Here is a 27,266-nt window from a genome sequence, read left to right on the forward strand (position 1 = left end):
TGGGGAGCCGCTGCCGCCCGGGGCGCTGGCACCGCGCCCGGGCGGTCCGAGCGCCGCTCCGCACCGACACCCCGCGCCCGGCAACCGCGGGCGAAGGAGACCCCCTACAGGCGTGCGGGGCGCCGGGGCTCAGCCCCGAGCGCGGCATCGCTGCTGGGCGCCCGCTCCCGCAGCCGTGCGGTGCCCGCACGCACCGCCCCGGAGCCAGGCAGCCGCCCGCCGGCACCCTCCGCCCGCGCAGCGCACACGGAGCCGCACGTACACACCCAGTGCCATCCACAAAAACCCTCCGGGAGCGCCCGCCGGCTCCCGCTCCGGCGGGGCAAGGCACCCCCGGCGGCGCCCGGCGCTGCCCTCGCCGCCCCGGCGCGGACGCCGCTGCCCCCCACGAAAAGCGAAGTTCGGGCGCCCGCGGCGCCGCTCCCGCTTCCCCGGCAAACTTACCGAGCGCGGCCACCGGCTGAACTTTCAGCAGCGCCCCGGCTCAGCCCCGCCGACGGCTTCGCCCATCGCCTCTAGGTGCGGTGCCCGCGCCCCGCTCCCCAGCGGCTGCGGCGCGGGCCAATATAAATCCACATCGCCGCTGCCCGCGGCGCCCCCGCAGCCCGCCCTGGCCCCTCCGCCCCGCCGGGAGGACGCGCCGGCTCCTGCTGCCGCGGCTCGCCCCGCGGCTCGCCCCGCAGCTGCCCACGGCGGGCGCTGGCAGCCGGGGCGTGAGGGGACGCGGGGCCGGCACAGCGCAGCCCCGCCGCTGCTGCTGCTGCCGCCGCCGCCGCTCTCCGGCGGGTGTAGTGTCAGCGGCGCCGCTCGCTCTCAGGGTGGGATTTTTTTTTTTTTTCTCTTTTTTTTTCCCCTTTTTGGCTCCTCCGCTGTTAATGAGCATGCCCGGGAGAGCTGCGCAGGCGCCTTGCCCACCGCCGCGCCTCGAGTCGCCTCGCACCGACCGCGGCGGGCGAGGGCTGAGGGGGCGAGAGCCTCGCCGGGGCTGCCCCGAGGCGGGAGGGAGGGGGCGCCGGGGAGCGCGGGTGGGGAGGGAGGGACCGGTCGGCAGAGGCTGAGCCACCCCCGCCCGTGGTGGTGGAAGCTTTAGGCAGAGTTCGGGAAGTCTGCGGGGAGGTGAGGCGGCTGCGCTCGCCGAAGGGAGGGAGGCTGGCCCGGCTCCGCAGGGACCCGCTGCCCGTCCCGGGGAAAGGGAGGAAAGAAAGCCCCACCGGCGAGGCTCTGCCTCGGGATGTAGCGCAGAACACCTTCTAAATAATTTACCTTGCTGAGGAAATCAGACCGATAGTGGAATCAAGGCTTGGGAGAGGGATGCTTATTTATACAAGGTGCTTCAGCAGCTTTCCTTTCGCGATCTGAGCTTGTTGTGGTGGGGGCCACCTCCATTAGCAGGCCCGGGTCTTAGTGGAGGGGAACTTCATCAGGTAGTGATGATCTCTGTAATTTCATCACTTCTACACTGGGTATCCTCAAGAGGACATACAGAGGCGTAAAGGTGATTACCACCTGCTCTTCTCTTAACAGCTAATTCTGCATCAGCACTTATTCGTAAAAATTTTATTGTGCTGAAGAAATCCAAGGAACTGGAAAAGGTGTGCCTCCAAGGCTGGACCTGGCTCATCAGTCTGTCTCCATCCTGGTCTCTGTTCACATGGATGCTGCATACACATATCTATCAATTTCTAAAAATCACTGCAGTTATTTACCATATTAGTTATTTGTCATTTATCTTGTGCATTCTATCCCAGGAAAACACTGGGAAAAAAGTGCAATTCACTATTGCTGTTACTTCTTCATAAGTTTCTGCATAAACCACCCAAAGTGGAGTCCTTTTATTTACTCTGTACTGTGCCTAGAACATACTTCGTTCAGACAGTTAGTTTATGCTATTTACATTAGTATTTGGGGAAAATGACATCTTGAAGATATCTATATAATATCTTGCAATGCATAAGTAAAAAAAAAATAAATTAGGTAAAGCCTTCTGATATTCTATACATTACTTTCATAGGAAGCCCAGAAAAGCCAGAAGTAACCAAATCTATTTCTCATTAATCTTGAAGCCATTCAACAAACCTCATCATTAACTGTTTCTAAGAGTTTATTATTTTAAGCCAAAACAGTCCTCAGGAATTTCTGTGACTTAGTCCTGGTAGGTGGAGTAATTCTTTAGCAGTATAGATCAGTCTGAGCTCTTCTGAGCCTAAACAAAAGCTAATTTTTCCTTCCCAGTAGACATGGTTGTTTTGGTTTCTTCTCTCTCTGAATAGGCTTTAACATTTGTTTTTCATTAACACAAAAAATAGATACCGTGGATTGAACGTGGAAATAACTCAAAGCCAAAGAAATAAAAAGGTCTAGAATGAAGTCACCATGTTAGTCACAGAAACATAAACCAAGATAGCTGACCCATCTAGATTCCAGGTTTTAAGATAGTACCAAAGTATAGTAAATATTGCTCTGCTATGGGCAGACAAAGAACACACAATTATAATAATTATTTTTCTTGCAATTCTATGGAATTGCCTGTTGTAGTCATTAACATATAGCAGTCATAAAAAGATGGTAGCCTCATCGAGTCATAAAAAGATAACCAGTAGAGGTGGACAGTCAATCCTACCTCTGTCTCTTCAGCCACTGCTGAAGTAAATGAAACAGTGGATAAACCCAGCAGTGGAAAATTTGTGCCAGGTATCAAGTGAAGTGTCTGGTGTATATATATGGTAATTTCAGATACCCATGGATGCTCCCTAGTGAGTTGGGGTTAGGGAAACTCAAAAAGTCTGCTTGGAATACCACACAGATACTACATATTATTCCATGAGAAAGATGCAGAAGGTGTGGAATTTCAGGTGTGTTACATGCAAGCTCCAACAGAAATAGGAGCAGATCCCAGTGCAAGACAAGAGCCGTTGGATAATGAGTGCTTCGTTAAGGGGAGCTGCTCCAGTAGAAGGAACAGACACAGATAGAGAGCTTTCCAAGAATCAGGATGAGTATTTTTATACCTGGCAACAAGAGTCCTTGAGCACATCAAGCCTAAATGCATTTAACAAGAAGAATTCTGACCCTCAAATTTCACAGCCAGCCTGCTAAACTAGTTTAAAAGAAAGCAACAAGAAAAATATTGCTAGATGTGCTGGTGCCAAATGAAGTTTTCTTACACATGTAGGTTTGTATAGTATTGCAGCTCTCTGCACTAGAGATTTTCTCTGTAAGTAGCAAAGGATGGTATCTCGAGTGCACCGGTGCAACACTCCTTATTGCAGCACTGATGGTGAGGACTGGCTTGGCACCTTCTGGCTCGCTCAAGTTCAGATGAGCCTCCTGAGTGAGTCATTGTCTTTACCTGGTAAGTGAGTTATGCTGAAGCACTGTTTTTAAATTATTCTCATGCCTCCTGTGGGAATAGAGATCATTGCCTGCATTGCAACAATCTCTGTTGAGACCCAAGACACAGCTGCTGGTCTCACTGCTGAATAGGAACTTTTCAACCCATCTGGGGTAGGATATCACCACTCACCAAAGTTCTGTCAGCCTATGCTTCCGAAAATGATGCTGAAAGTTCCTCTTTTTGCCTCTATTGTTTCAATCCAATGAAGTCCTCAAAAACGTCTCTGAAATTTTGGGGAATTTTCCTATTTTATACTAGACTGCTTTCCTGACAACTGTAAGATATAAGACACTTCGCTAAATAATTGAAGCAGTTGTTTGATTTGCCATTTGTGGAAATTACTCCTTCATACAGTTAACAGGCTTCAAAACACAGAGGCAAGAGGTCAGCCAGATCCTAGTGCTAAATACACAAAATACAAGATTCAACTTCATAGAATCAGAATAGTTTGTGTTGGAAGGGAGCTTTAAAGACCATTTCATTCCAACCCCCTGCCATGCGCAGGGTCACCTTTCACTAGACCTTTCACAGGTTGTTCAGAACTCCATCCTGTCTGACCTCGAACACTCCAGGGATGGGGCATTTACAGCCTCCCTGGGCAACCTGTGCCTGTGCCTCATCACCTTCAGAGTAAAGTTCTTCCTAATACCTCACCTAAACCTGCCTTCTGGCAGCTTGAAGCCATTCCCCCTTGTCCTATGACTCCATGTCCTTGTAAAAAGTCTCTCTACAGCTCTCTTATTGCCCTGTAAGGTACTGGAAAGACTTGTTTCTTTCAGTCTTTTCAACAGAAAAAGAGAAAACTATTTCAAAAGGGTGATGAAATATTTACAGTGAGTCCCTTAATACTGGTAGTAAGCTACCCAAATATAAAGGGCATTGAGATCCCAGCTGTCTGACAGAAAGTGACAGAAGGGACTGAGTAGCACTAATAACGGTGCCCTGCCCCTTTTGGAACAGGGAGAAAAATTATAAGGACATTAGAGACATTGTCAACCTCTAAAAGGACACGGTTGAGCAAGATCCTGTAGTGTACACCAACATGGGATCCCAACCATACTCCACAAGGTTGAACTTTTTTTTTAAAACCCAGGTTTATACTTGATAAAACTAATGAGACTGATCCATCATTCAGAGTTTGCACAGTGGTTTTGGAAAATTGCCATTTTTTAAAATGATACCTTACATCAGTCTGATAGAGGCACATATGAGGTGTGGATGTAAAAAATGATCAAAACAGAAGTCTAACTGTCCCCAATGCAAATTCTCTGTAATGATGCACAAACTGAAGGGTAGAAGAGAATCAGGATCATTTTTTAAATACTTATGAGTATACCATGTCATTATATGCTTTTCTAGTTATGTGTGTACTGGAAAGAAAACTGATACATTGCACTAAAGTGACATACAGACACACAGTCTTGCACTTAGTCTGGGAATATTCAAATTTTTAAAAGATTAGAAAGGGGAAAGTGAGCTATGAAACACAGTCAGAAGTTTTTAATTTCTGGACCAAAAGAAGGGGGCAAAAAATAGGGAAAGTTGCTATTCTATTTCCCTCTTAGAGAGAAGACCTGAATTTTGTGAAGCTAGGCTAAATACACCTAGGTATAGAAAACTGTCTATTAAATTGTACTCCCATATTATTAGCAGTTCCTGGAAAGAACAGGTTTTGCCCCAGACTTTCTGCTAGAAAGTGTACATCATATAGTAGAGCTAAAACAGAAGTAACTGCAATTTCTGATGGGATATCTCTTTCCAGAAACTGCACTCCCAGAACCAAATGGATAGAGGGAAGTTGATTTTTTGAAAAAGAAATGAAAACGGATGTATTTTCACAGTCAAGTTGGTGAAAGATGTACCAGAAATAGATTTGTTTACAGAACAGTTTCTACTGTGCAAAAGACTGAAGGAAACAGCACTGCCTTGTAGGATGTTTACAGGCTATGAAAAAGGAATCCAAACATTATACTGACTCTCTGTCAAGGTGCTCCATCACCACATGACACCGGCTCCTTTGCTCCCTTTTTAAATTTTCAAAGAAAAGAATAGGTTTTCCAGTGTCGTGTCTCACATTCAGAAAGAACTCCTGTAAATAACTGCAAATCTTCTTGCAAAATTCACCTCTAAGCTATCTTGTTCCAAGATGCCTGCCCAAAAACCTGGCAATTATGAACAGTTGGGCTGTTCATGTGCTGCGACTGCTGTCTAACACATTGACCAAAAATGCAAGCAAGTCTCCTGATAAATTCCTAAGTACCTGGATATATCGATTATTCTAAATTTACAGGAGCAGAAATTATGAATCTTTTCCACAAATATGGCTCCATCGTTAACGTGCCATGGGGAGAAGAGGTAAGCGCTGCGGTTTCGATGGCTGGGGAGGCGTGTTCCTGACTGATTTTCCTATCCCATGAACACAAGGTGGTGCTGATGCTCCTGGCACCGGGGCTGATTCTCCACTTTCCAGGAAGCCTGACTTGGGTGGTGGTCGCCGATGTGTAGCTGGTACCATGTATTTCATTTGCCTTAATTAAACTCATATTTTTGTTTTGATAAACTGAAAAAAAAAAAAAATCAATTTCCAACTGATATAGAAAACTGTTTTCTTCATTATTTTGGTTTGAACTCCAGAACCCTCCAAACAGACCAGTTGTGTTTCCCAGCTTCCTTCGAAGACCCAAATAAAAATGAATTCTAGGTCATGAATGAAAAGGAAAAAAGATGTAAGAGCATCTGTATCTTTTCAGAGCTTAAGAAAAAATGAAGAAAAAACCTAAAGTCACATGAAAGAAACATGCAAAATGTATAAATAAGTATACTCCCAGGTAATTGAAAGGAGCTGGAGGTATGAAAAGATTAGTTAAGTGCTTTCCTGCCTTTAGAGGGAAATTCTTTGGTACTGCAGAAAGCTGAACCTAAACTAGAAGATTTGAGAAGCCTTTTACTAAGACAGATGATGATTTAAAAACATTGTTGAAAAATATTCAATGGAAATGTTTATTCCGGAATATGAATGCATGCTAAAAGAGGTTTGAGTCTATCCACTTGCCCATTAGAGTGGAACTAAGGTTAAAGCACTTTTGAAGAGAGATTAAACTTCCACATAGCAGGGATCGTTCCTTTCCAAATGAAATAATAAACTTCTCATTGCATTGAAAGCTGAAACTGGAGAAGATAAGGAACATAAAAAACAAAGGCATGTTTGATAGAGTATTTTGGTTCCATTGTTTCATCTGTCTCATTGTTAGCTTCCAGTTTAATTTATTGTATAAGAAGGAAATCCTAATAAGGATCTGTTTTCAAATATATTTTATAAAGACATGAAATCCCTTCTTCCATATTTCTCTTTCAGGTTCATCTGATAAAGACATAATTATCATGTTAGGGAGAATTCTGAATCACAGTTCACTGCAATGTTTTTTGACGCAAGTGAACATACTTTAGGAAGGATAATCTACGCAGCCTTTTGCTGTTCCCTTATATTACATAATATTCCCCTGTGTTCCTGCTGCTTTTCTTCTTTCTTGCATTTCTGCTGATCTCTGTTGCTTATGTATTTACTTTTCCCTTAGGAGAATATACAAAAACAAGACCTAAATATCTTAATCTCTTCAGCTTAATTAGACATGAAAGTAACTCTGGCCTCATTAAGAAATGTCCTGAAGCAACAGGTAGAATGGAATAAGATGAGTTTGAAATCTGATCCTGAGATCAGCTTGTCAAACAGTCCTAGTTATTAAAGAAGCCTGGGAAATAGCTACTGTAGAGAAAAAATAAATGCTTAGTATAAATCTCAGTGGAAGAGATGACTAATTAGAGATAATTATACACAGATTTCTTGCATTAAAAGTGCTTTAAAACATAAACATTCAAATTTTACTTAGGCTCCCAAGTGCTTCCTTGGAGGAAAGCTTGCAAAAAATGTCTTTTAAATTATGTCAAATGCTTTTAAACCAAATGGTTTTTAAGAGCCATCTCACTGAAAATTGTGATGCCTTCAATTTTCTTGTTCACCTTCACTTTTGTAGGAAACTGCAATAAAATTTATGGCCTAAGCTAGTATCCTAATTGTCCTATAACAAAGGTAATCAAGAGTCATGCTGGACTAATTTGTTACTGTTCTCTAACAACTTCAAATCTTGTACCTGAAATTCACCTGGTAGGAAGACACTGAACTGTCTTCAGAACTGAGGCTGAAACTGTCAGAAAATTGATAAATAACATAAAAAAGGATGCTATGCTAAAATATATATTATCTAGGAGATAAAACCAAACAAAATTAGAACAGAAATCCAACCCAAACGAAACAAACCAAATGACCCAAAACTTAGGATACAATCCATTAGCAAATTTCTGGAGTATTTATTGTAAATTAAGAAGGTCAGTGTAGAAGATTGTCAGATATCTTCATCCCTTAGATCACTTACACTGGAAGAAATAGAGAATTTAAAATTTTTACAAAGAAATTCCATTTTTTTTTCAGCTTTGTGATTGTTAGCAAAATCTCTCAAATGGCTCCCACAAAAACTTCAGGTTGAAACTGATGGATGTGGGGTTTTTTTTTGAGATAGTAAATTAAGACACCATATTTCATACAAACATTTCTGAGGCTTACATAGTTATCATGCAGGTGTTCAGGAAAATATGCATATGCATATTCAAGATTCATTGAGAAGGTTCTTAATCTTTTAAAATATTGTCAATTCATATGGTTCCTTTTGGAAAAACAGGAACACACAGCAATCATCCATCCATCCATCCATCCATGTAGATACCTGTCAGATTCTTTATCTTCCGACTGCACATTGATGTCAGAAGAGCGTATAATGCCTTTATTAACAGCCTGAACACTGGTCAAGAGTGTTCTCCAAAAACTTGGTGAGTTTGTGAATAATACCAAGTTGAGGGGAGTGGTCTGTGCACAGCCCAGGGCTCACAGGACCCTTAGGAAGTTCAGTCAGAGGTAGCACAAAGTCCTGCATGTGAGTGCAGAGGAGTCACGTGCCTGTACAGTGCAGAGCCAAGGCAGGACAGCAGGAGCACCTGGGGCTCCTGAGGAACAAACTGAACAAGAATTAGCAAAATATCCCTGAAAGACAGAGGGCCAGGCTGTATCCAGCAGGTAGGGGAAGTCATGCTGTGCCTCTCTGTGGGAAGTCTGAGTCCACATCTGACAGATGGTTTAGAGCTCCCCCAGGACAAGACAGACAGCAACTTTCTGGAGTGAGTTCAGCAGGATGGGACAGGAAAAAGGGGAACAGGCACACACTGGAACGTGAGAAATTCCAGCTAGATAGTATGAGAAACATTTTCACCATGGAAATACTAGAACATGTTGCCTGGAGGGTCTCATCTTTGGAAATATTCAGACTTGAAAGGTCCAGGCTCCAAGTGGGAGTAAGATCAAAAATTTCTTGAGATCTCTTTCAGCTTATTTTTTAGTTCTATGATAGATCACTTTTTTCATTACAGCAAAAGAAAACACGATAAAAATACCTTCATATAAAGCCTTCACAATCACTCTATTTATAACAAACTATTCCTTTTAATTGATTCAGCCCATTGTTCCAAGAAGATAGTAGTCCTGAATGGCCACAAAAAACACAAACATTTTTTCAGCACTTCACTTGAATTTTGAAAAGTGAGGTTTACATCATCATTGTCCTTCTAGTCCTTACTGTCTCCTAGTTATGGTCATTGGTATCAGCATGTATTGAAAGAGATCAGTGATTCTGCGTCAGTAAAGAGTTAGAATATGCAGCTGGTCATAACAAATGGTGAGTGTTTAATCACTGTGAAAAGTTTTAAAAGGAGCCATTCTTCAAGTATAAAAAACTCAGGTTTTATAACTAGACTTGGTGCTTGACTACTAGCCATGTCAATAGTTTGGAGTAAGAGCCTATGTACAAGGGTAATATTCTCACTATTTATCTTATTTTCACTTGCTTACCATCAGAACATACTGTCAGTGGTGATGAGGATAGAGAGTCAACCAAAGCAGAGTGTGGACACCCATGATCATACAAAATACACTGCAATGAAAGTAAACACTGCAGGTGGCTATAAAAATGTCAGGAAGAGGCAATGAATTTGCAAGATTTGTCTTGCCAGTAAAAGGTGAAATAAGTAGAATATTGTGGCCACATTTGTTCTATAACTGGATTTTTTTTAAGCAGAAAAGAATCTTTTTAGAGGCAGTCTTCAAGTCAAAATGGAATTGGACAGGAATTATTTATCAGACAGACAGTAATAATCTGTAACTGGAGGATGTCTGAGTCTTATAGTGCTATAGCAAGCACATAGACAATTACAGAAGTATTCTGATAATTATTAATGCAGTTTGAGGGTACCAGTTGCAGAAGGCTGGTCTCCCCATTCTGTAGCACATTTTTAACCAAAAGTTATGTGATGAAAATGTTAGTATTCAAGGCTGCTTGCTCTTCTCTGCTAATTTACATTTATATTCTTAATGTCTAGATTGAGCCTAGGGAAATTTAAAACTCTATTTCATTAATGCTAACTTTTACAGAAATCCCAATATGCACAGAAGTTCCTAGATTGCAAGGCTAGTTAGATGAGAATGCAGAAGCTGAACGTAATTGCTGGGTGGTTATGATAGTTAAATACGTACTGTCAGTTTTGACTTTTGAAATCCCTATAGACATAAACCTACTGTTCTAAAAAACATGAAGTAACAGAATAATCAATTAAAATATCTTTCAAACAAGCATTTTGAGTTTACACTCTTTCTACAGATATGTTTGAAACTGTTACAGCCCAACAACATTGTGTTTGGTTTTTGAGAAGTTCCTGTGAAGAGTTAGATAATTTGATCTCTCCTTTTTTCAGCTTTTGAATGGATGGCAAATTACAAATACATGTGCAGCCATTTTAACAGTCCAGATTGGGTCGTGTTCTGGCAGGCTTTTGAGAAGTGCAGCAGTTTCACAATGCTAATGCAGCATTAATGGGCACCCATTTACTGGCTTTCATCAGCTCTGAGCAGAAGGTTCTGATGCAACTTCTTTAAAAATAACCCATTTAGAGATCTGGATGCAGAAGTCTCAGTCACCTGCAGAAGTCCTTGCATATATATATGTATTTGTGCATATATGTGTGTATACAAAATTATATACATATATATATATATACACACATCTGATTGGGCAATAATGGGCTCAGGATGAATAAGACTTGATAATTTTGTTACACAGTGATTCAGTGCCTTAGGTCTGCCTGCAATTTCTGCTAGGCACATTACTCCACACCTGAAGTTCTGACCTCTCTCAGCCCTATGGAAGCTGTGTAATCCATATCCATTAAAAAATAAATAAAGTATGTTTGCTTTAAATGATCACAAAATTCTGTTCATATCCATCCTGGACAGGTAAAACTGCACCAGTACAAGACAGTAAGAGAATCAGACCGAGAATAAATAAATTAAAAGTGATTATGAAATATGCTTGGGACATTTATGAAAAACCATATTTTCTGCAAGGTAATCTCTTATGGAATTTATAGTACAGTATATCACCAAAGAGAGAAACTGGAGAAATGGTTAATAGCTGGACTAATTATAAATCCAGATATATATAATTCAGCCTCCTAAACAGCATCATACCCTTGCACTTTAAATAAGCTGTAAAGGAAATACTCTTTTGGAACCTATTGTTTTTTTCTGTAATATTTATTAGTAAACTAGCATTTAATTATTAATTAATTATTTTTAAGTTTCAGACACCCATCTCATTTGTTTGATATCTAATTTTTATCAGTAGTACTTTGTAGACAAGCAAGTACTTCAGAAAAGCAGAATGCATTGTAAATCTGGAATAGCCTTTGGGAAAATGTATTGAGTATGTAAACCTGACTGAATAACATATGGGGATATGGGACAGTATGTTAAACTTACAGTTTTTCTATACTTGAAGTAAATTTTAATGTTTCTGTTACTCATCCTAAGTGCAAAATCTTTAATTTGAATTTTCAGTGTGCAGCAATGGATCAGAAACACAATAATTCTCATGGGAATGAGAACAAAAGCACCAGAGAGTTCCCTCATTCTTCTTTCTCCTAAGGCTTCTTTATGTTGTTTGTGTATTAGATGGGAAGAGGAGAATCAGTTTCAAACAATCTAACGTAATATTTGGTATAAAAACTAATGAGTGGATGAGAGGTCTGTTTATAAATGAGTGAATTACGTGCAGTTCAGCTGTTTGCAAACTGATAAGCCCTCATATGTGTTTAGACATATGTATATGTACACACACATATCATAGGGAGCCTTAACATAGGATAGAAATATTATTGCATATCCTGTGGTCTACTGATGGGCTGTACATATAGTACAGCAGCTCCCAGAGCTTTGAGCTGTAGAATTTGGGAAAATGGGGCATTACACCTATACTATTTTAAAGAAAAACCCCTAATATCTGGCTGTGGAAATGCATAGGAAAGGTTTCCGGTGTGAAAATAAATGAGATATGTCAATCTTAGCAGAAAAATATAGAAATACTATGAGTCATGAGTAGAAATAATAATGAAATATAGGCAGAGTTGAAAGATAAATTGTAAAGCGCAGTAATACTTCTTAAAACTGTGCTTTGCCATGCAACATAGCTAAATAGTATCTATCTGACCAAACTTTTACAGCTGAAGATAATATTTTGCAGATTTAAAGGCATTACTATTTTTTCTCTTTCAAAGATCTTGCATTACTATAAATGCCACACTTCTCAATTGTTTGATAATTTTAAATAAGTTGTCACAAAAAAGTAATTTCTTTTTTTTCAGAGACTTCATCAGAGGTAATTATGCTTTTGCTGGATAACCTATCAAATGCAGGAAGAGCTTCTATTCCATAAAACTCTCAGTGGTTGTGGAGAGCAAAGAATTACAGACATTTATTTTTTCTCAAAACTAGTAAAAGTGACAACTAGCCAAGCCTCTCAGTAACTGCAAATAAATGTGATGGCTTTCAGCCTTTTGGATTCACTGCTGACATTCTTCCTTGTTGGAGTTAAAAAGCAGAAGGACCAGAACTGATGGAATGCAAACTGCAAGGGTCAAAGGAGTTACTGCAGCCAGTGGTGCTAGAATCAATCTTGGCTAAGGGGAAATAGAAAAAAGTCTGACCTACCTTGCAGCTCCTGCTTCCTTCCTGACTGATGATGTGGGAGTAATGCAAAAAATAAGTAAAGATTTGTGTGTCACTGTTTGGGAATCACTAACTTAGGAATCAAGCACCAAGTTAGATCCGTGAAAATTAGGTCCTGCTCCCAGTTTGGCAACTGGACCATATTCCAGACCTTATTTTTTCATCTCTTAGAATAACACTGACACAAAGAATATTAGTCTCTATTAATGAAAAGTATGTTACGGGAGTGTGGAAAATCTCTACTGCTGTTGTGTGGAAGAACAGAAGAGAAAAATGTAATAACTTTACAAGTGTAGAAAATAACTTTTGAGATTTAGCTGCATGAAGACATGAACATAATGGTTACTGCATAGATTCTTTTGAACCAATACACTATTCTTTTTGGAAAAAAAATTGTCAGTAATCTAATTTCAAGAAATTTAAATTTTTACTTTCAAATGTGACCAAAAAAACTCCTTCAAAAGCCAATCAAACAAAACCAAACTTTGCTCCAGTTAATAATCGCACACAGGCCTCCTATAAACACAAGCACTAAATCTTTATCTCATTACCTCTTTCCTTGTTAAAGGCTAAATGATACTTCTTTCCATTGTAAGAGGAATGAAGAGTATGCATTTTCTGAGCTGCTGAAGCTTGTTATTGAAATTAAGCTTTATGACACTGCTGTTTTCCATACTTGGACCCAGTCTATCGGATTTGTGTGGCTGCTTCCAGAAATAAGAAGGGCAAATGTCAGTGCATTTTCAAAAGTAAAGGCAAGGAACAGGTTGTTAAATAGGCTGAGTTAAGCAATCTCCTAGAAAGGACAGCTACTAATAAAAGTAGTATTGCTTGTCCTAATGTGCTCCCCCGTTTCTGTGACAGTACAGTCCAAACTCAACAATGTAATTTCCTTTTACATTTGATACCTTTGCATCTTTGTGGTTTTCGGTAAGATTGATTCCTTTAAAAAGGCTGGATGGCAAGGAACATCTCAACCCCTCCACTCGTCTTTACATAAAAGAATGTGTATTTCAGTGTTTATGAAGTGGTGAGAAAGTACTGCTTCTATTTTCCAAAGAATTCTTGTCAATTTTCCTTTCCACGTGTTATAAACCATATTGATGTGAATGCCTTCTGAAGTTACTCAGTCAAAAAAGTAATTCATTTCAGTAGAATGATTTCTGAGGCACATCACTGCCCTGTAGACTTTCATCATATTCCTTTCTTCACATGAAAAATGAATACATTCCTAAACTGCAATTTTAAATATTGAATAAGGCTACCGATATCAATAAGTTTGATTATTCAAGACATGAGCTTACAAAGCGTTGAACACTATTATTATCAAGGTACAAAGCAAGAGTGTGCAGCCTTTTCAATGTAGCTGCAGTGCTTTAGGGATTGAACCCCAAAGAGGATTAACAGTTCACAGAAATTAATATACAGAGATGGAAGCCAAGATACTACATAAGGCCAATATCTGTCCCTTTAGATTACTTAGATATCTTAATTTAGAAAGATATGTTTAATTTATATTAAAAATGCATTCAAGCAATGATCAATAATTTTTATCATTTTAGCCATGTATCACATGTATTTCATAGTGTTCATATTCCCTTGGATCAAGGTGTTGACAGCTCTGGATATTTAACACTTCATTAACACACAGTATTAGCGTGTAATAACAGGTTATACTGACAACAATATGCACTTTGCAATTTGACAACATTCATTTAGAATTAGTAACAGAGGCTGAGCTAGGAAGCAATTATGTTATAAATAGCATGGCAGGGAAAAACAGATTTTTTTGTACTTTATTAATAACTTAATGTACAGGTATTAAGGTCCTGAGGAGCTTATGTGTTACCTTCATTTTTTCACACAACTTCTATGGAAGTAGAAGACAAAGGAAATTAGATATATGATCACAACCCTAAGTTGCCTCTGTGGTTTATCTGTATTTTACTGTGTGCTAATTCTAGGGGGGGGAAAAAAAAAAAGTTTAGCTCTGTATCCCGTCAGTTTTCCAGTTGTTTCTTTCTTTAGAAGCCAAATGAAATTCTGATGAGGAATAGCCACATATTTATCTTTCTGCAGTATATCTTGGAGCATTAATGTTTTAACTAAAAATGTCCTGTTTTTCGAGCAGTTTGATAAATGGCAAATGCACTTGTTTTGAATTAGGATTTATGTTCTGTAAGTTGATTTCAACATAGTTAATATGTGCTTTGATTCTTACAGCTCTTTATCTGCTTCTTTATTTCAGCAGAGTTTTCTTCTTCAAGGAGTACACACTGTGGATTTTTGCCCAGGGTATTCTGATTCATCTGATTCTAGTGTGCTTTCCTATTCAGATAGTTGTCACAATGTGAAAATTTATTTTCTTTTCATCAAGGGCTTTTTCTTTCCATGAAGTATAATTTTATTTACTTTTCCCTTTTCTTTTGCCCTTTCTTTCTGGTTCTTTTTGATACCTCAGTTAAAGGAAGCAACACTTTATTTAATGCTGTTGTCAACCATGGCTGAATATATTACTACAGTGTAAATTATTCTGCTTTCATGAAACACGAGAGGAATTGCAATCATACAAATTCTGTTAAGTCAATGGAATAACTTGATTGAATGACAGAAAACAATATCCTCTCATTTCACTAATCTAGAGCCTACAAATTAGATAGCAACACATCCATAAGCACTGAGGAGCCTTGTTTGCAGGTGACTAGATAAAGGCCAATAGAGAGCAGGTAAATCTCTGAAACCTCATCTTACATTGTTTGCTTGGGCTGGTTTATGCTTTACAGGAGTTGCTTCAATTTGTGTATCTGAGAAAGTAAGACACTGAAAAATGGTTCCCTAAGTAACACTGGGGCATTTTATATCTTGCCACTGTGATTCCAGATTACCCTACTTCACTGCAAAAATTAAAAAAAATGTTGCGTATTTATCATGGTCAAAATTAACTTAAGACCAACATCAAACCTCATAATCTAATCAAAGATTTTCAAGTAAGAAAATTACATAATCTATTGGTTTTTATAATCCCAGTGTTCTAAAATTATATCACCAGTTTTATCTTCTCTTAAGGAACACTATAGGGAAAGAAATAATTTGTAATTAAAAATTTTAAGATAGCATCTGGATATGACCGTTACTAAGGCTTTTACTTTGGCAGGAGGCTGCAGAACTGCAAATGAAGGCCTAAGTTTGAGAAGAGATTATACAAACATCTTTAAGTCTTGAATTTTCATTCTCTGAGTTTCTGTATTTTGCTTAGAATTCTGGCCTTTGTGTTGCTATTCAGCTGTGAATTAACTTAATTAATTGGAAATTGTAATTGGAAAGAATTCATCAAAAATTGCAATTGCATTTCTGATCCAGTATCCAAAATAAAATTCAGTTCCATTTCTTCCGTTTTTGTTGGTCTAACTGGGAGAAACATGGCAGGAAAATTATTTTTATCACTGAAATATGCACAGGGAGCAGTATGACTGAGTAAGTGTCGGGCTTTTAGGAGCTCTCCTGGGGTTTTTTTCTGTTAAAGGAATTTTCCCCATATATGTTGCTAGGGGGACAAATTTCTGGGTACTTCAGAAAAACAAAAGACTTAGCCACTGACGGTGGGGTGCATCTGGCTGCTCTTTTGTTTCACCTGGGTGTGCAGACAGTTGGTCCCCGGCATTTGGACAGAGAGAGAGGCTGCCTTCTTGGGCTGCTTTTCCTTCTGCTGGAGAAGCCCCGGGATCCCGAGCCCGCCTTTCCCTGCCCCGCTGGGAGCCGGACCGTGGCCGCCCTGCCCCACCGCTGCTTTGAGCCTTCGCTGCGTTGTAGCCCTGCTCGCCCTGCCTGCCCAGACCTCCGGGGGGTTCCCCGTTTGGATACATCACATCAGCCACCCGGGATTTGTGCTTGTCCCTGCCGTTCCAGCCTGCTGTTCCCAAGGGTCCAGCCGGACACTGGGATCGGCTGCCCAGGGGTTTGTGAAGCCTTTGTTCCATCCCTTCCCGGGATCCCGGGGCACCGGTGCCGCGTGCTCCCCGAGCTCGCTCCGGAGCGCCCCCTGCAGCCGCGGGGGAACCATCGCACCTGCCCTGCTCACCGGGAGCCGCCAGCGCCCCTGCCGGCTGCGAGCGGAACTGCACCCGAGGGGAAAGGGCCCGACAGCCGAGAAGGCTGGGACTGGGTTTGTGATTGTTTGCTGTTACTGCCATAGTTATTGTTGTTTGTTTGACTGGTTATACACATACAGATATATAATAGTAAAGAACTGTTATTCCTATTTCCCACGTCTTTGCCTAAAAGCCCCTTGGTTTCAAAATTATAATAAGTCGGAGGGAAGGGGGGTTGCATCTGCCATTCCAAGGGAGGCTCCTGCCTTCCTTAGCAGACACCTGTCTTTCAAACCAAGACAGTAAGCAAACATCAAATTTGTAATGACCTGGATATGCTCCTAGATTGATAAATGGTGCATAATAAACTGTACAGCTCACCAAAACAATGGTGACTTTTTAAGTGACTTTCTTGCATGTATCACAGTTTCCCTTTAACTTTTGAACAGAGGTTTGCCTTGCAGTCTGCAATCCTCTTGAAAAATAATGCTGATCTGCAGTATCCTCAGAACAGATACATTTAACCGGTGTATTGCTCGTGCTGTAAGTAGTTCTGCTGCCACCAAAGACCTTCAGTAGCTCTGTCAAGTTCTCTGCTAGTCTGAGTAATATTTACTCTGTGTTTTCAAGGGGTTTCTCTGACTGAGATGATAGACAAAAGAAAAGGCATAACAAGCAGGGAAAGGTTTATACTGGCAGCTGTCTGTTGGAAAGTATATGCTGTTTTATTCTTTAATGTTCTACAGACGTTAATCTGCTTATTACAAGATTTCCCACTATTCTCTGAGAGCCATTGAAAAAAGATGTCCTTACAATACGAGCTATTAAAACCCATTCCCATGTAGCATGAGACTCTCAATAGTGTGTGTTTAGGTATTTAGACTACATCAGAATAAGAAAACAGTATGAAAAAAAAGGAGTCTCCTTCTTCCTAAGGGTGAACGCTGATTCTCATCTTTGATCGTGAGAACATGTTTCAGTTTATGGTTGGGAGACAGGCTCATTTTCTTCTGCTACTGATAGAAGCTATCCATCTCTGCTCTGGGAGCCACACATCTGCACCTTCAGACAGAATGTTCTGTCAATTGGTTAAGGCAGCTGTGATGGAAATTTTTATCCAGAGGACATTTCAAATACAGAGAAGCAGCCCCATGCTGACATCAGACATAAGTGCGGCTGAAACCACGCAGCTGGCAGAAACAACGTGTCTCCCCACTACCACTAGCCATGGCATGCCACCAGCTCCCATAACAACAATAGTGCCAAATAATCTGTCCATAAAAGCTGCTTTCTCAGGGGTGAAATGGACTGCCTTTACATTCCTTTTCTACTGTGTGGTAGACAAATAACTGACTATTAAATAAAATAGTTTAGATTGTACTGTGTAAAGAAAATTAGTAAGTCTTGTCGCTGGAGTTCAGCTATAGTCAAATACACATAATTTTCACTGCAAGTGCCCCAGCTGGCCACAACCAATTGTATCACAGCTATGCTTGGTAATGAATATATCCACATCATTAATAGCATAGTAGCTACTATTAAGAGAAGGCTTCATTAGCAGCTCTGAGAACGAGGCAAGGATATAAAAGGGGACAGTGAGAAACTTTATCCTGTTTTTTTTAAATAATGACACTTGAAGGTCATGGCGTGGTAGCACTGAGAAAACTCCAGTGCCGTGTCTGCTCCCCAAGCAAGCAGATCTTTTGGTGCTATGAATGTGAGACTTTTCTCACAGCACTAAAATTTTAGATTACTATATCATCTGAGATATGTTTCAATCTATAAATATAAATAAGTCCTTTAGCTTGATATAGCACCAATGAATGCTGAGAAGTAAATATCTTTCCATTACTACACTCAGTTTATTCCTTTTTTTAATCTAAGAATTCTGATCTGTATGCCTTTACCCTTACTGAATGGATGTATTCCAGTATTCACAGCATTTTGGTAAGTCCAATTTTAAAATCTATTTGTTACATCTATTTCTACCCCCACCCAAATTTGTCAACCTCGTGGAAAATATAAGACTGCCACCCTGAGTTAAAAGATGAACTTACTGAATAGTTGTTTTGCAGCAATATATGTGCACAGCATTATCTGTGGTTGGCCTCTTGAGTCACCCCAAATTTTTCCTGTGCACCGAGCACAGTAGAAAAGTGTCTTGGGACTTAAGACAATCTAAAGCAAACCACACATACAGGTATGAGATGCACAACTAACTTAGCATTTGATGTCTTGCTTCATATTTATTATTTAAGAGAAATGGATCTCTATAGATAGACATGAAAATCCCATGACTGACAAGATCCAGCAGAGTACACATACAGTGGAATCTTCTGGAATCTCCTCCCCCTCCAACTCCAGGCTCTCTCATGTACTTTCTCACCTCTCCCCTATCCCAGCATCCCAGGTGTAGCACAAAACATTCTACAAGTCACTAATATGGAAGCAAGATGAAGATGTTCTCATATACAAAGAAACCCCATCTGCAACACACATCAGACTACGTCTGCAGCATGTGCTTTGGCCTCTCCCGCATCACTCTCAGCCATGTCTTTCTATCCATCAGATGGTATTTCAGGGACTGTATTTCAGTGTATCAGTCAATGGCTAATATGCTTCCATTCACTTCAACCATTGTGAAAGATGCAGGATTTGGTTGCAACTGTTTGTAAGACTCCAACATTACAATACTAAAAATGTCAGCTGTACAGAAAAGCTTGAAGAGAGAAAATGAGTGACTTGACTAGATTTCAAAGTATCTGAAAAACTGTGATTCCACTTAGCCTTAATCTGTATATATTTTTTTTCCAGAAGCATTCAGATGTTGCTGATATCAGAAGCTGATATCAGGATCATAAGATGAAGAGCATCCAGTATCAGGTAAAATTGCTTCAAAAGGGACTGATCTAAAGGATATATTGCAAAGGAAAAAAAATAGTTTCTTTTTTTTATACATTGTTCAAATACAGAATGCTTTTTTAAAGAAACTTATTTCAAGTCCAGCTCACTAACAATATCTCAGATAGGCTATTGAGACTTAACTTTTATTTATTTCTTTTTTGTTCAACTATACCTCAGCACTATTTTATTTTATTCTTAGCTGACTGCAAGCTTTGTGTATTCCTCTAAACTCCATCTGTATACTAATAGTGTCACATCTTTTTTCAGGTTTTCAAGCTTGCTGCTAATGGAGAGTTTTTCTGGACATTCTGTACAGCATTTTCCATTTTAGTGGTAATGCTATTGACCTAAGAGTTTCCATCATGCACTAAAAAGTATTGCAGGTATAGATCTCTATTTCTTTGTAAAGATCCATAATAATCTGTGCCAAAAAAATCTCAAAGTCATGGAAAAATTACACAACCACGTTCCTACAGCAAAAGAGAAAGTCCTTCTAGAAGTGCAAAAGTTATTAGAAATCTTATTAAAATATTATTGAAGTATTACTGCAAGACTTTAAATAGGCTGTGAGTAGCTATTTTAAGAAATAACTAGGGGATATTTTTAGATACCCAGCCTTCTAAGCTGGAGCTTTAAGTACTCATATCACATAAAGTTAATATTCTTGTACTATAAAATCTCTTAATAATAGTGAGAAACCGGAAATGGGGAAGGAGAGTACACTCTTTCAATTTAATCCAAGTATTTCAAAAGGGAATTTCACATTGAATTTGGCAAAAGTCATCTGGCATTTAAACTAGAGGCAAAATTATGAATGCAAACTTTTATGCCACTTGAGAATGAATACAGGATATACATATGTTTTGTTTGAACCCAGTTGTAGCAGTAAAACTTACTAAAATTTGGATTATATTAGTATCAATGAAGTTTTAATGAAGTCAAAACCAAAATGTGGATTCTCCTTGAAGTTCTGCCACAGAGATATATAGGGTCAAAACCACAGCTGGATTAAGGTGTCGTGCCTGTTCTTAGTTCTAAGGATCCCACTAAGGTTTATCTGGGAAACACAACAGTGAATCGCATTGGAATCAGCAGATGCCAGAGATTCATTATTTCATAGGAATAAACCTACTAATCTTTCCACAAATCATATCTCAAAAAGAATATGAAAGAAAATCGAGTGGAAACACAGATTTCCCAACTTTTAAAATTGGAAGATAGAGATTTAATTCACCTCTGAGTGTGTCAGGCTTAACTCTGAATGACCTGGTTTTTGCCAAATGTGTCGCAACTTTAAAGTTATTTAAATGTGGGATGTTTTGTGTGTGAATATTAGCAAAGCCCTTGCTGCTTTAGATAAGCAGATGACATTCCATTCCTCTTCATTTCCCTCATTAAAGCAAAGAAGTTGAATATTAATGAGTGTGAAGAATTATGTTGTCATGAATGTTAGTCTAGAAAATATAAATTCATCTCATAAAAAAGTCAAAGGATCAAAGAAGGTTTTTACTGTTAATTGGAAACAAAGTGTCAACGGTATCCTGATTTAAAGGGCACTCAAGGATGATAAGGGAGGGGTGGGGTTTTTTTCTTTTCCAAAAAGGAAACATAATTAATGTAGAAGAGGAGTTATTAGTATTTTTTACTAAAATCCTTTTTGTTGCCTGTGGCATTCAATGTGGCATTCCTGATGTTCAAAGTAATATTAAAAAAAAAAAAAAATATATATATATCCTTGAAAACATACTTCAACATTAATAAAAGTAATAGTTTTATAGCCAAAAGCACTTTGCTTTTAAATCTACACATATAATGAAACTAGTATGTTTTAATTGTTCTCTTGGTAAGTAAACTTAAAAATAGCACATTTAGCTTGTGGCTGATTAATAGACAGAAAATAACAGAGGATCACCTCCATATTTTGCATTCTTGTGCTCAGCCCTAATTGCAGCAGCAAAAATTGAGCCTGTGCTTGCTTAGCAAGCCTGGAAATGCTGCATTTCTTGCACACACACATGCACACAGCAGAGCAATAGAGTGAGGGAACAATTCTATGTTAATGTTCTTTTTAATTAAGTATGTAAACTGTAAACTCTAAGGGATAGACCGCTCACTTTCCTGATGAGACAGCCTCTGTACCTTTACAAAACATAAGGTCATTACTCTGGTTTCCTCAAACATTACTTAGTTACAGAAGTCTTCAGATACAGCTTACAAAAGACTCTTATACTTTACTATAGCAACAGTAGATGTTAATTCTTATTTTCATATGAACAGAAATTTGATGAAAAAAGGTGAACACCTATTGTTTACATTTATCCTAAAACACAGTGCTAAAGTCAAGTGAATATTGACAAACCGATCTGAAACCTTCCTGGTCTTTTTATATGATCTGGAATGTAAAGTTTAAAAGGTTATAAAGTCATATAGTTTGGTCAATCAATTAAAATGCTCTAATACGTATTTATTTGCATGGCAAAATCCAAACAAACAATTCTGTGTGCTCCTCCACATGCCTCAGCTGAAACACTGTGAGAATGAATTAATACCATTTATCAGTTCTCGATTTTACTAGAATACCTGTTAATACCATAAAGATATAATTAAAGTGAAATAGAATAGAATAAAAATAGAAAAATAGCACAAAAATATGATACTAAAAATCATAACTGCATAGAACATAGAACATAGAACATGAACTTTTTTTCAGTAGTAATGGAATTTACATGATTACAAGTGCAGTGGGTGTCTGTAAAATTTCAACATTTGCCACCTTTTGTCATTGTAATTCTGCATATATTCAGGGACAGTGAATTTGGAGGTCTTAAAGCATCTGCTGCTTCTATATAAGTTGCAAATTTTATTTCATTATAAAATAATTTGAATGTTCTGCTGATAGCATTGTTCTGCTGCCTGAGCTTGCTGCTGTCGCTTTTCTTTGAACACAGACCCTCTGGGGCAAAGTCACCCCAATGGGCTATTCCACTACTGTTGTTCAAAACCAGGACATTTGTTTTTAAAATTTCAACTCCATTCCATTAAGCTGGCAAAATGGCAAGTCAGTAAAAAAAGTCCCTTCTTAAAGGCATGAATGCATGGGGAATATTTTAGGATATAGATGAGTAATCACTCCTTCATCTCTAGGTAAGCTGTAGACAGGAGTTAATTGCTCAGCTCTGAGAGACAGGACTTTTTTGTGCATGCTTGGGTGGGGAATAGCCCTGTGCCTGTAAAACCATTCAGCAACAGTCATTAATTCCAGCATGACATGAAGCAAAATCTAATGTGGTTTCAGACTGGTGGGAAATTAATCATTTTTTCTCCTCACCACTTGAGGCACAGAATCATGGAATCATTTAGGTTGGAAAAGACCCTTAAGATCACCAAGTCCATAGGAAAACATGAGAGCCAGATCCAAACTGGAGAGTTTAGGGAATCCATGCTGAGGAGCAGAAGCTTTTAGGCTTCACTCTTGGATCAAGAACTGCTGGATTCCAGTCAGGGAGGAGGCAGGGTGGCTCAGTGGGCTCAGGATGAGCCAGGGCAAAGCCAGGGAGACAGCTGCTCAAACACCACCATTCCAGCTGAGCAGCCTGCACTGTCATGTAAGAAAGGAGACAGAAGCACCAGCTTTCTGCATGGATTGCCATGTATTCTGCAGTTACATCTCGTGTTAGGTCTAGATGGTAACCAAGGCTTCAGCACTAATGTCTAAGCATGGTAGGACATACAAATGCTCTGACTTCTCCAGGAGGGCCCTGATACCTCTTTCCAAGAGTACCAGCCTAGCTGCAGTTCTCTGCTGAAAAGATTTTCAAAGTTTAGACTTCAAAATATGCTTTTCTATTCAGTTCCAGGGAAAAGATTAACAAAATGAGGTAGCTGTTCACTGAAAAAGAATGTTACATTAACTTCTTCAGTTACTGCTTTCATATGTTTGCTTAGATTTAAATATATAATTCACAGGATCAGTGTAGTTAGAAATGTAAAAGATTTTTTTAGGTCACCTGATCCATCTTTTCCAGCACAGCATAATTTTCATCACTGTATTGTCCGTTTTCTCTTTAAACCTTGATAATCTGTAAGTAATGTAGGGGAAATAAACTGGGTGCTTAGCAGAAATGTTATTTGCAGATGATAATCACAAACCAAGGGAAGGCAACACTGCAATACACTCTAAATTTATGGATTTGTTTTTGTCCATCACAAAATGACTATAGCTCTTGGTGTTGAGTGAAATTAAGTACCACACAAGTACACTTACCATTCATGGGGTTTATGTGTTTTTACTACAATATGCTGCATAGAATGGTGTTTACTATTTGAATTTTGCCTAGGAAAACTAATTCATGATTGTGGCACTGAGAGCAGAATCATGCTGTCAGGAAATATGGTTAAGAACATAACCTAGAACTTCCCAACACAGCTAATTTGCTGTAGAATTGCAACACAGGAGGGCTATTTGTGGAGGTACTTATTAAAAATAGTGGGAGCTTCTCCAACCAAGTGTGCTACCTGTCTGTCATGTGTTCAAATCATTTAAAGTGAATATAAGAATATATAAAATATCTACAGGAACTTTTTTTTAAATGTAAGAATACCCAAATTTGCAACTGAACCACAAGGAGACAACACTTGTGATAGAAGTGAAGAAGAGAACAACCCTGGATATGCTGAGAGCTGCTCCTTAGACTGAAGTGAACCAGAACAAATAGCTGTGACTTGCAAAAAATCAAAACTGCTTTCAAACAACTCTTAACACATACCACAGCCTTCTTCAAGGGACTGACAAAACCCTGAACCTTTTTTATCTATTTAGTTTTAAATATTGTGTGTGTATATGTATATGCACATGAAAGTACATATAGATTTAAATGACCTTTCTTATTATGAGGGAAACATTCCGTTTGGAACCAGGTGTTAATAGACTGGTTTTTTTAAGTCTGAAATGTAAAAAAAAAATGCCTTGGAGCTTTCCACACTTTCTTAATGCAACAAAGTCTTAAGAACTTAATGACAACAATTAAGACATCAATATTGTCAATAATTGTACTTCAGAGCATTTTCACAGAGACCTCTGACTACTGAAGTTGTCTGCAGTCTGAAAGAGTGACAAATACTAGAGTGAGGAAGAGCAGAAAATGCTATCTAGAAAAACGTGCTGGGACAACATAAGCTTTGTTTAATATGTATTTAAAATTCAGACAACTCGACCACTAAAACCTCTACCTTAAAGAAATTAAAGGAAGGGACACCTTTTCCAACATCCAAAATCTCCTTTCCAGAGCTAGCTGTCTCTAGGCTCCAGCCAGCTGTCAAAGGCTCTAGCTACAGATTTTCAGCTTTTATCTATCTTTTTGGAAACAAACAACTCCCCAGTTCTCTGTGGAGTACTCTAATTAATGAAAGCTCATGCATTTATTCTGCATAGTATATAAACCTACTCACAAAACAAAGGAGAACAAGGTTCATCACATCACTCTCAGTCTGAATTTTCCATCAGTGGAAAGTAGGAAAGGTAAGATCAGTTGACAGATTCAGGACATGGGATTGACAGTCGAGGAGGGGAATGGGGGCCCAAAGAGCTTGTGCAGCTTCTGTCCTTGGAGGTTTTCAAGACTCCACAATAAAACTCCCTGAGCTGCCTGGCTGAACCTTAACCTCTCTCAGCAGGAAGGTGGACAGCGTGTGAGCTCCTGAGCTCTTTGAACATGATCCTACCTACCATCCTTTCACTTTTTGTCTCCATGTTCAAACTGGTTTCAAAACAGGAACTACTCATACAACAAAGAATAATTAAGATGAGTGATAAGTAGACTCAGTTATCAAGGTTTAATAGAACTCAGATATTGCCTGAACACCCTCTTGAACAGCTTTGATCACCCTGCTATTTCTAGGAGTCTCTTCACTTTATGATTATAAAGTCCGTCAAGATGAAACGCACTCCATGAGTGCCATGTATATTCATTTTTCCTGTATTTTAACCTAGTTGACAGATCAACAAAGACACAGTTTACTTTCATGATAGATACCTGTTAATTTTGTTCTGCCTCACGGAAACATGCAGCTAATCTGAATGCACTGCAGTGATTTATTTTCTTGTTTTATCATGTCAGACACCTCTCTCCTATTGATTCAGAACATTAAAATCTATGCCAGTATGCAAGGGATTCAGAAATACTCCACTACTTATTTTATGTGTAAATCTACAAGTTGAGGTTAAACCAAAGAACCAGAGCACAAAGAATCTGTGATACAAAACTGGTATGCAGCAATAATCAGGTTTGTAACCAGGATTATGACCAGAGATTATAAGGATTTTTAAAAAATATGTAAGAATGTAGAATTTCCTCCAATGAATCTTACACAAGCACTAATGCAATCTCATTTAAGTTTATACTATATCTTTCCTTTCAGTTTATGAAGAAGAAAGCATTTGAGAATATGCATTTTCTTCTCTACCAGTCTTTATTTGATTTATTAGTATATTAGATTCATCGTCATCAGTTATTCTTACTTAGGGAACAATTTGAGACATTACATAATGAATGCAACAGTGAGATTGCTGACTAAGACTGAAAAATTTCCCTTCTTAAAATATGCCTCATTCCCATTGACAGACTGTATCTAAACTTGGATATCCCATCAAAAAGGCTAAATTTACAAAGACACTGAAATAATTTTCCCTCCACTTCCTTCAGTACTACTATATACAAGATGAAAGGAAAGTATGGGGTCCATAACAGCACAAGACTGCATTTAATAGAAACAACACCAAAAACTAAGTAGTGCACATTGGAATTTGAAGAACATATTTAGCTTAACATAGCTTTGGTAGTGAAAACTTGCTGACTGCATCTGTTGAGAATCCCAGCTTTTACACTGCCCAAACCCTCTGCCCTGGAGGCAAGACAAATGTCTTACAGAAACTTTCTCTCCTCTAGTCTATTCATGTAAAATTACACTTTGCAGCCTGTCTATCTGAAGTGGGGAAAGGGGAACATTTAACAGAGGGAAGAAGAGGAGAAGGTTGCCTACATGTAAACGAATTATTTTCTCTCAAGATCCTTGCAGTAACAGAAATAATTGCTTAGTTTCATGAAATTCACGAACTTGCCCAAGTAACAGTTTATCCCTGGCCTCACAGCAATGCTTGAGAAGCACAGGTGAAGGCTGAGCCAACTCCCTTGTGAGTTCACCTCCTGTTGTTACAGCCCCAAACCTCGTCCACAGCTTCAAATGAGTTTCTCTTCAACCAAATACCAAACTGACACACAGTTACACTGTGAAATCACATGAGATGTTCAGGCCAGGATGGAAAGTCTGCAGAGTTACTCAGATATACTCTCTACATTTCTTGTTTCAGAATGATACCTTCTGACACCCAATCCAAAACTCAAACCTGTTTTACAGAGGGTGAAGTTCCAGTTAAAATATGCAAATAGGTAATTTCTGTTTAAAATGGCCTCAGCTGTGACATGTGAGATGAGTTGCAAGAAGCAGTTACAGCTTTTTACTAATTAAATTAAATAATTTTCCAGTTTGTGTGGTACAGTCAGACTATGACTTATTACCTCTGGGTAGATAACTAGGCTTGAATTAGAAAACACATTTGGAAAAAATAAAAGCTTTAGCAAAAATATTTGTTTGATAATTTTGTACTTCATGAAAATACATATATATTAATAGACACAGATTGTCTTGTGTACGAAAATGTACA

At 39.1% G+C, this 27,266-nt stretch overlaps 1 protein-coding gene across 6 annotated transcripts in view; it reads right to left on the reverse strand.

Moving 5' to 3' along the window:
* The window catches only part of TENM1 (teneurin transmembrane protein 1), an 829,870-nt gene that overhangs the window by 315,522 nt on the left and 487,082 nt on the right, over positions 1-27,266 (reverse strand). For 3 of the 6 annotated variants that reach the window (XM_042028549.1, XM_042028542.1, XM_042028493.1), the window contains exon 1: positions 445-629. The exons of 2 other annotated variants lie outside the window; for them this stretch is intronic. The gene's annotated coding sequence lies outside the window, so the exon portion shown is untranslated. Of the gene's footprint in view, positions 1-444; positions 631-27,266 lie in introns of those variants that run through there. One more of the 6 variants, XM_042028533.1, reaches the window with a different exon arrangement.

The sequence above is a fragment of the Corvus kubaryi genome, unplaced genomic scaffold (genome assembly GCF_017639235.1).
Source record: "Corvus kubaryi isolate FWS band 111438036 unplaced genomic scaffold, C.kubaryi_AGA036_p1.0 130, whole genome shotgun sequence".
NCBI classification, from domain to species: domain Eukaryota; kingdom Metazoa; phylum Chordata; class Aves; order Passeriformes; family Corvidae; genus Corvus; species Corvus kubaryi.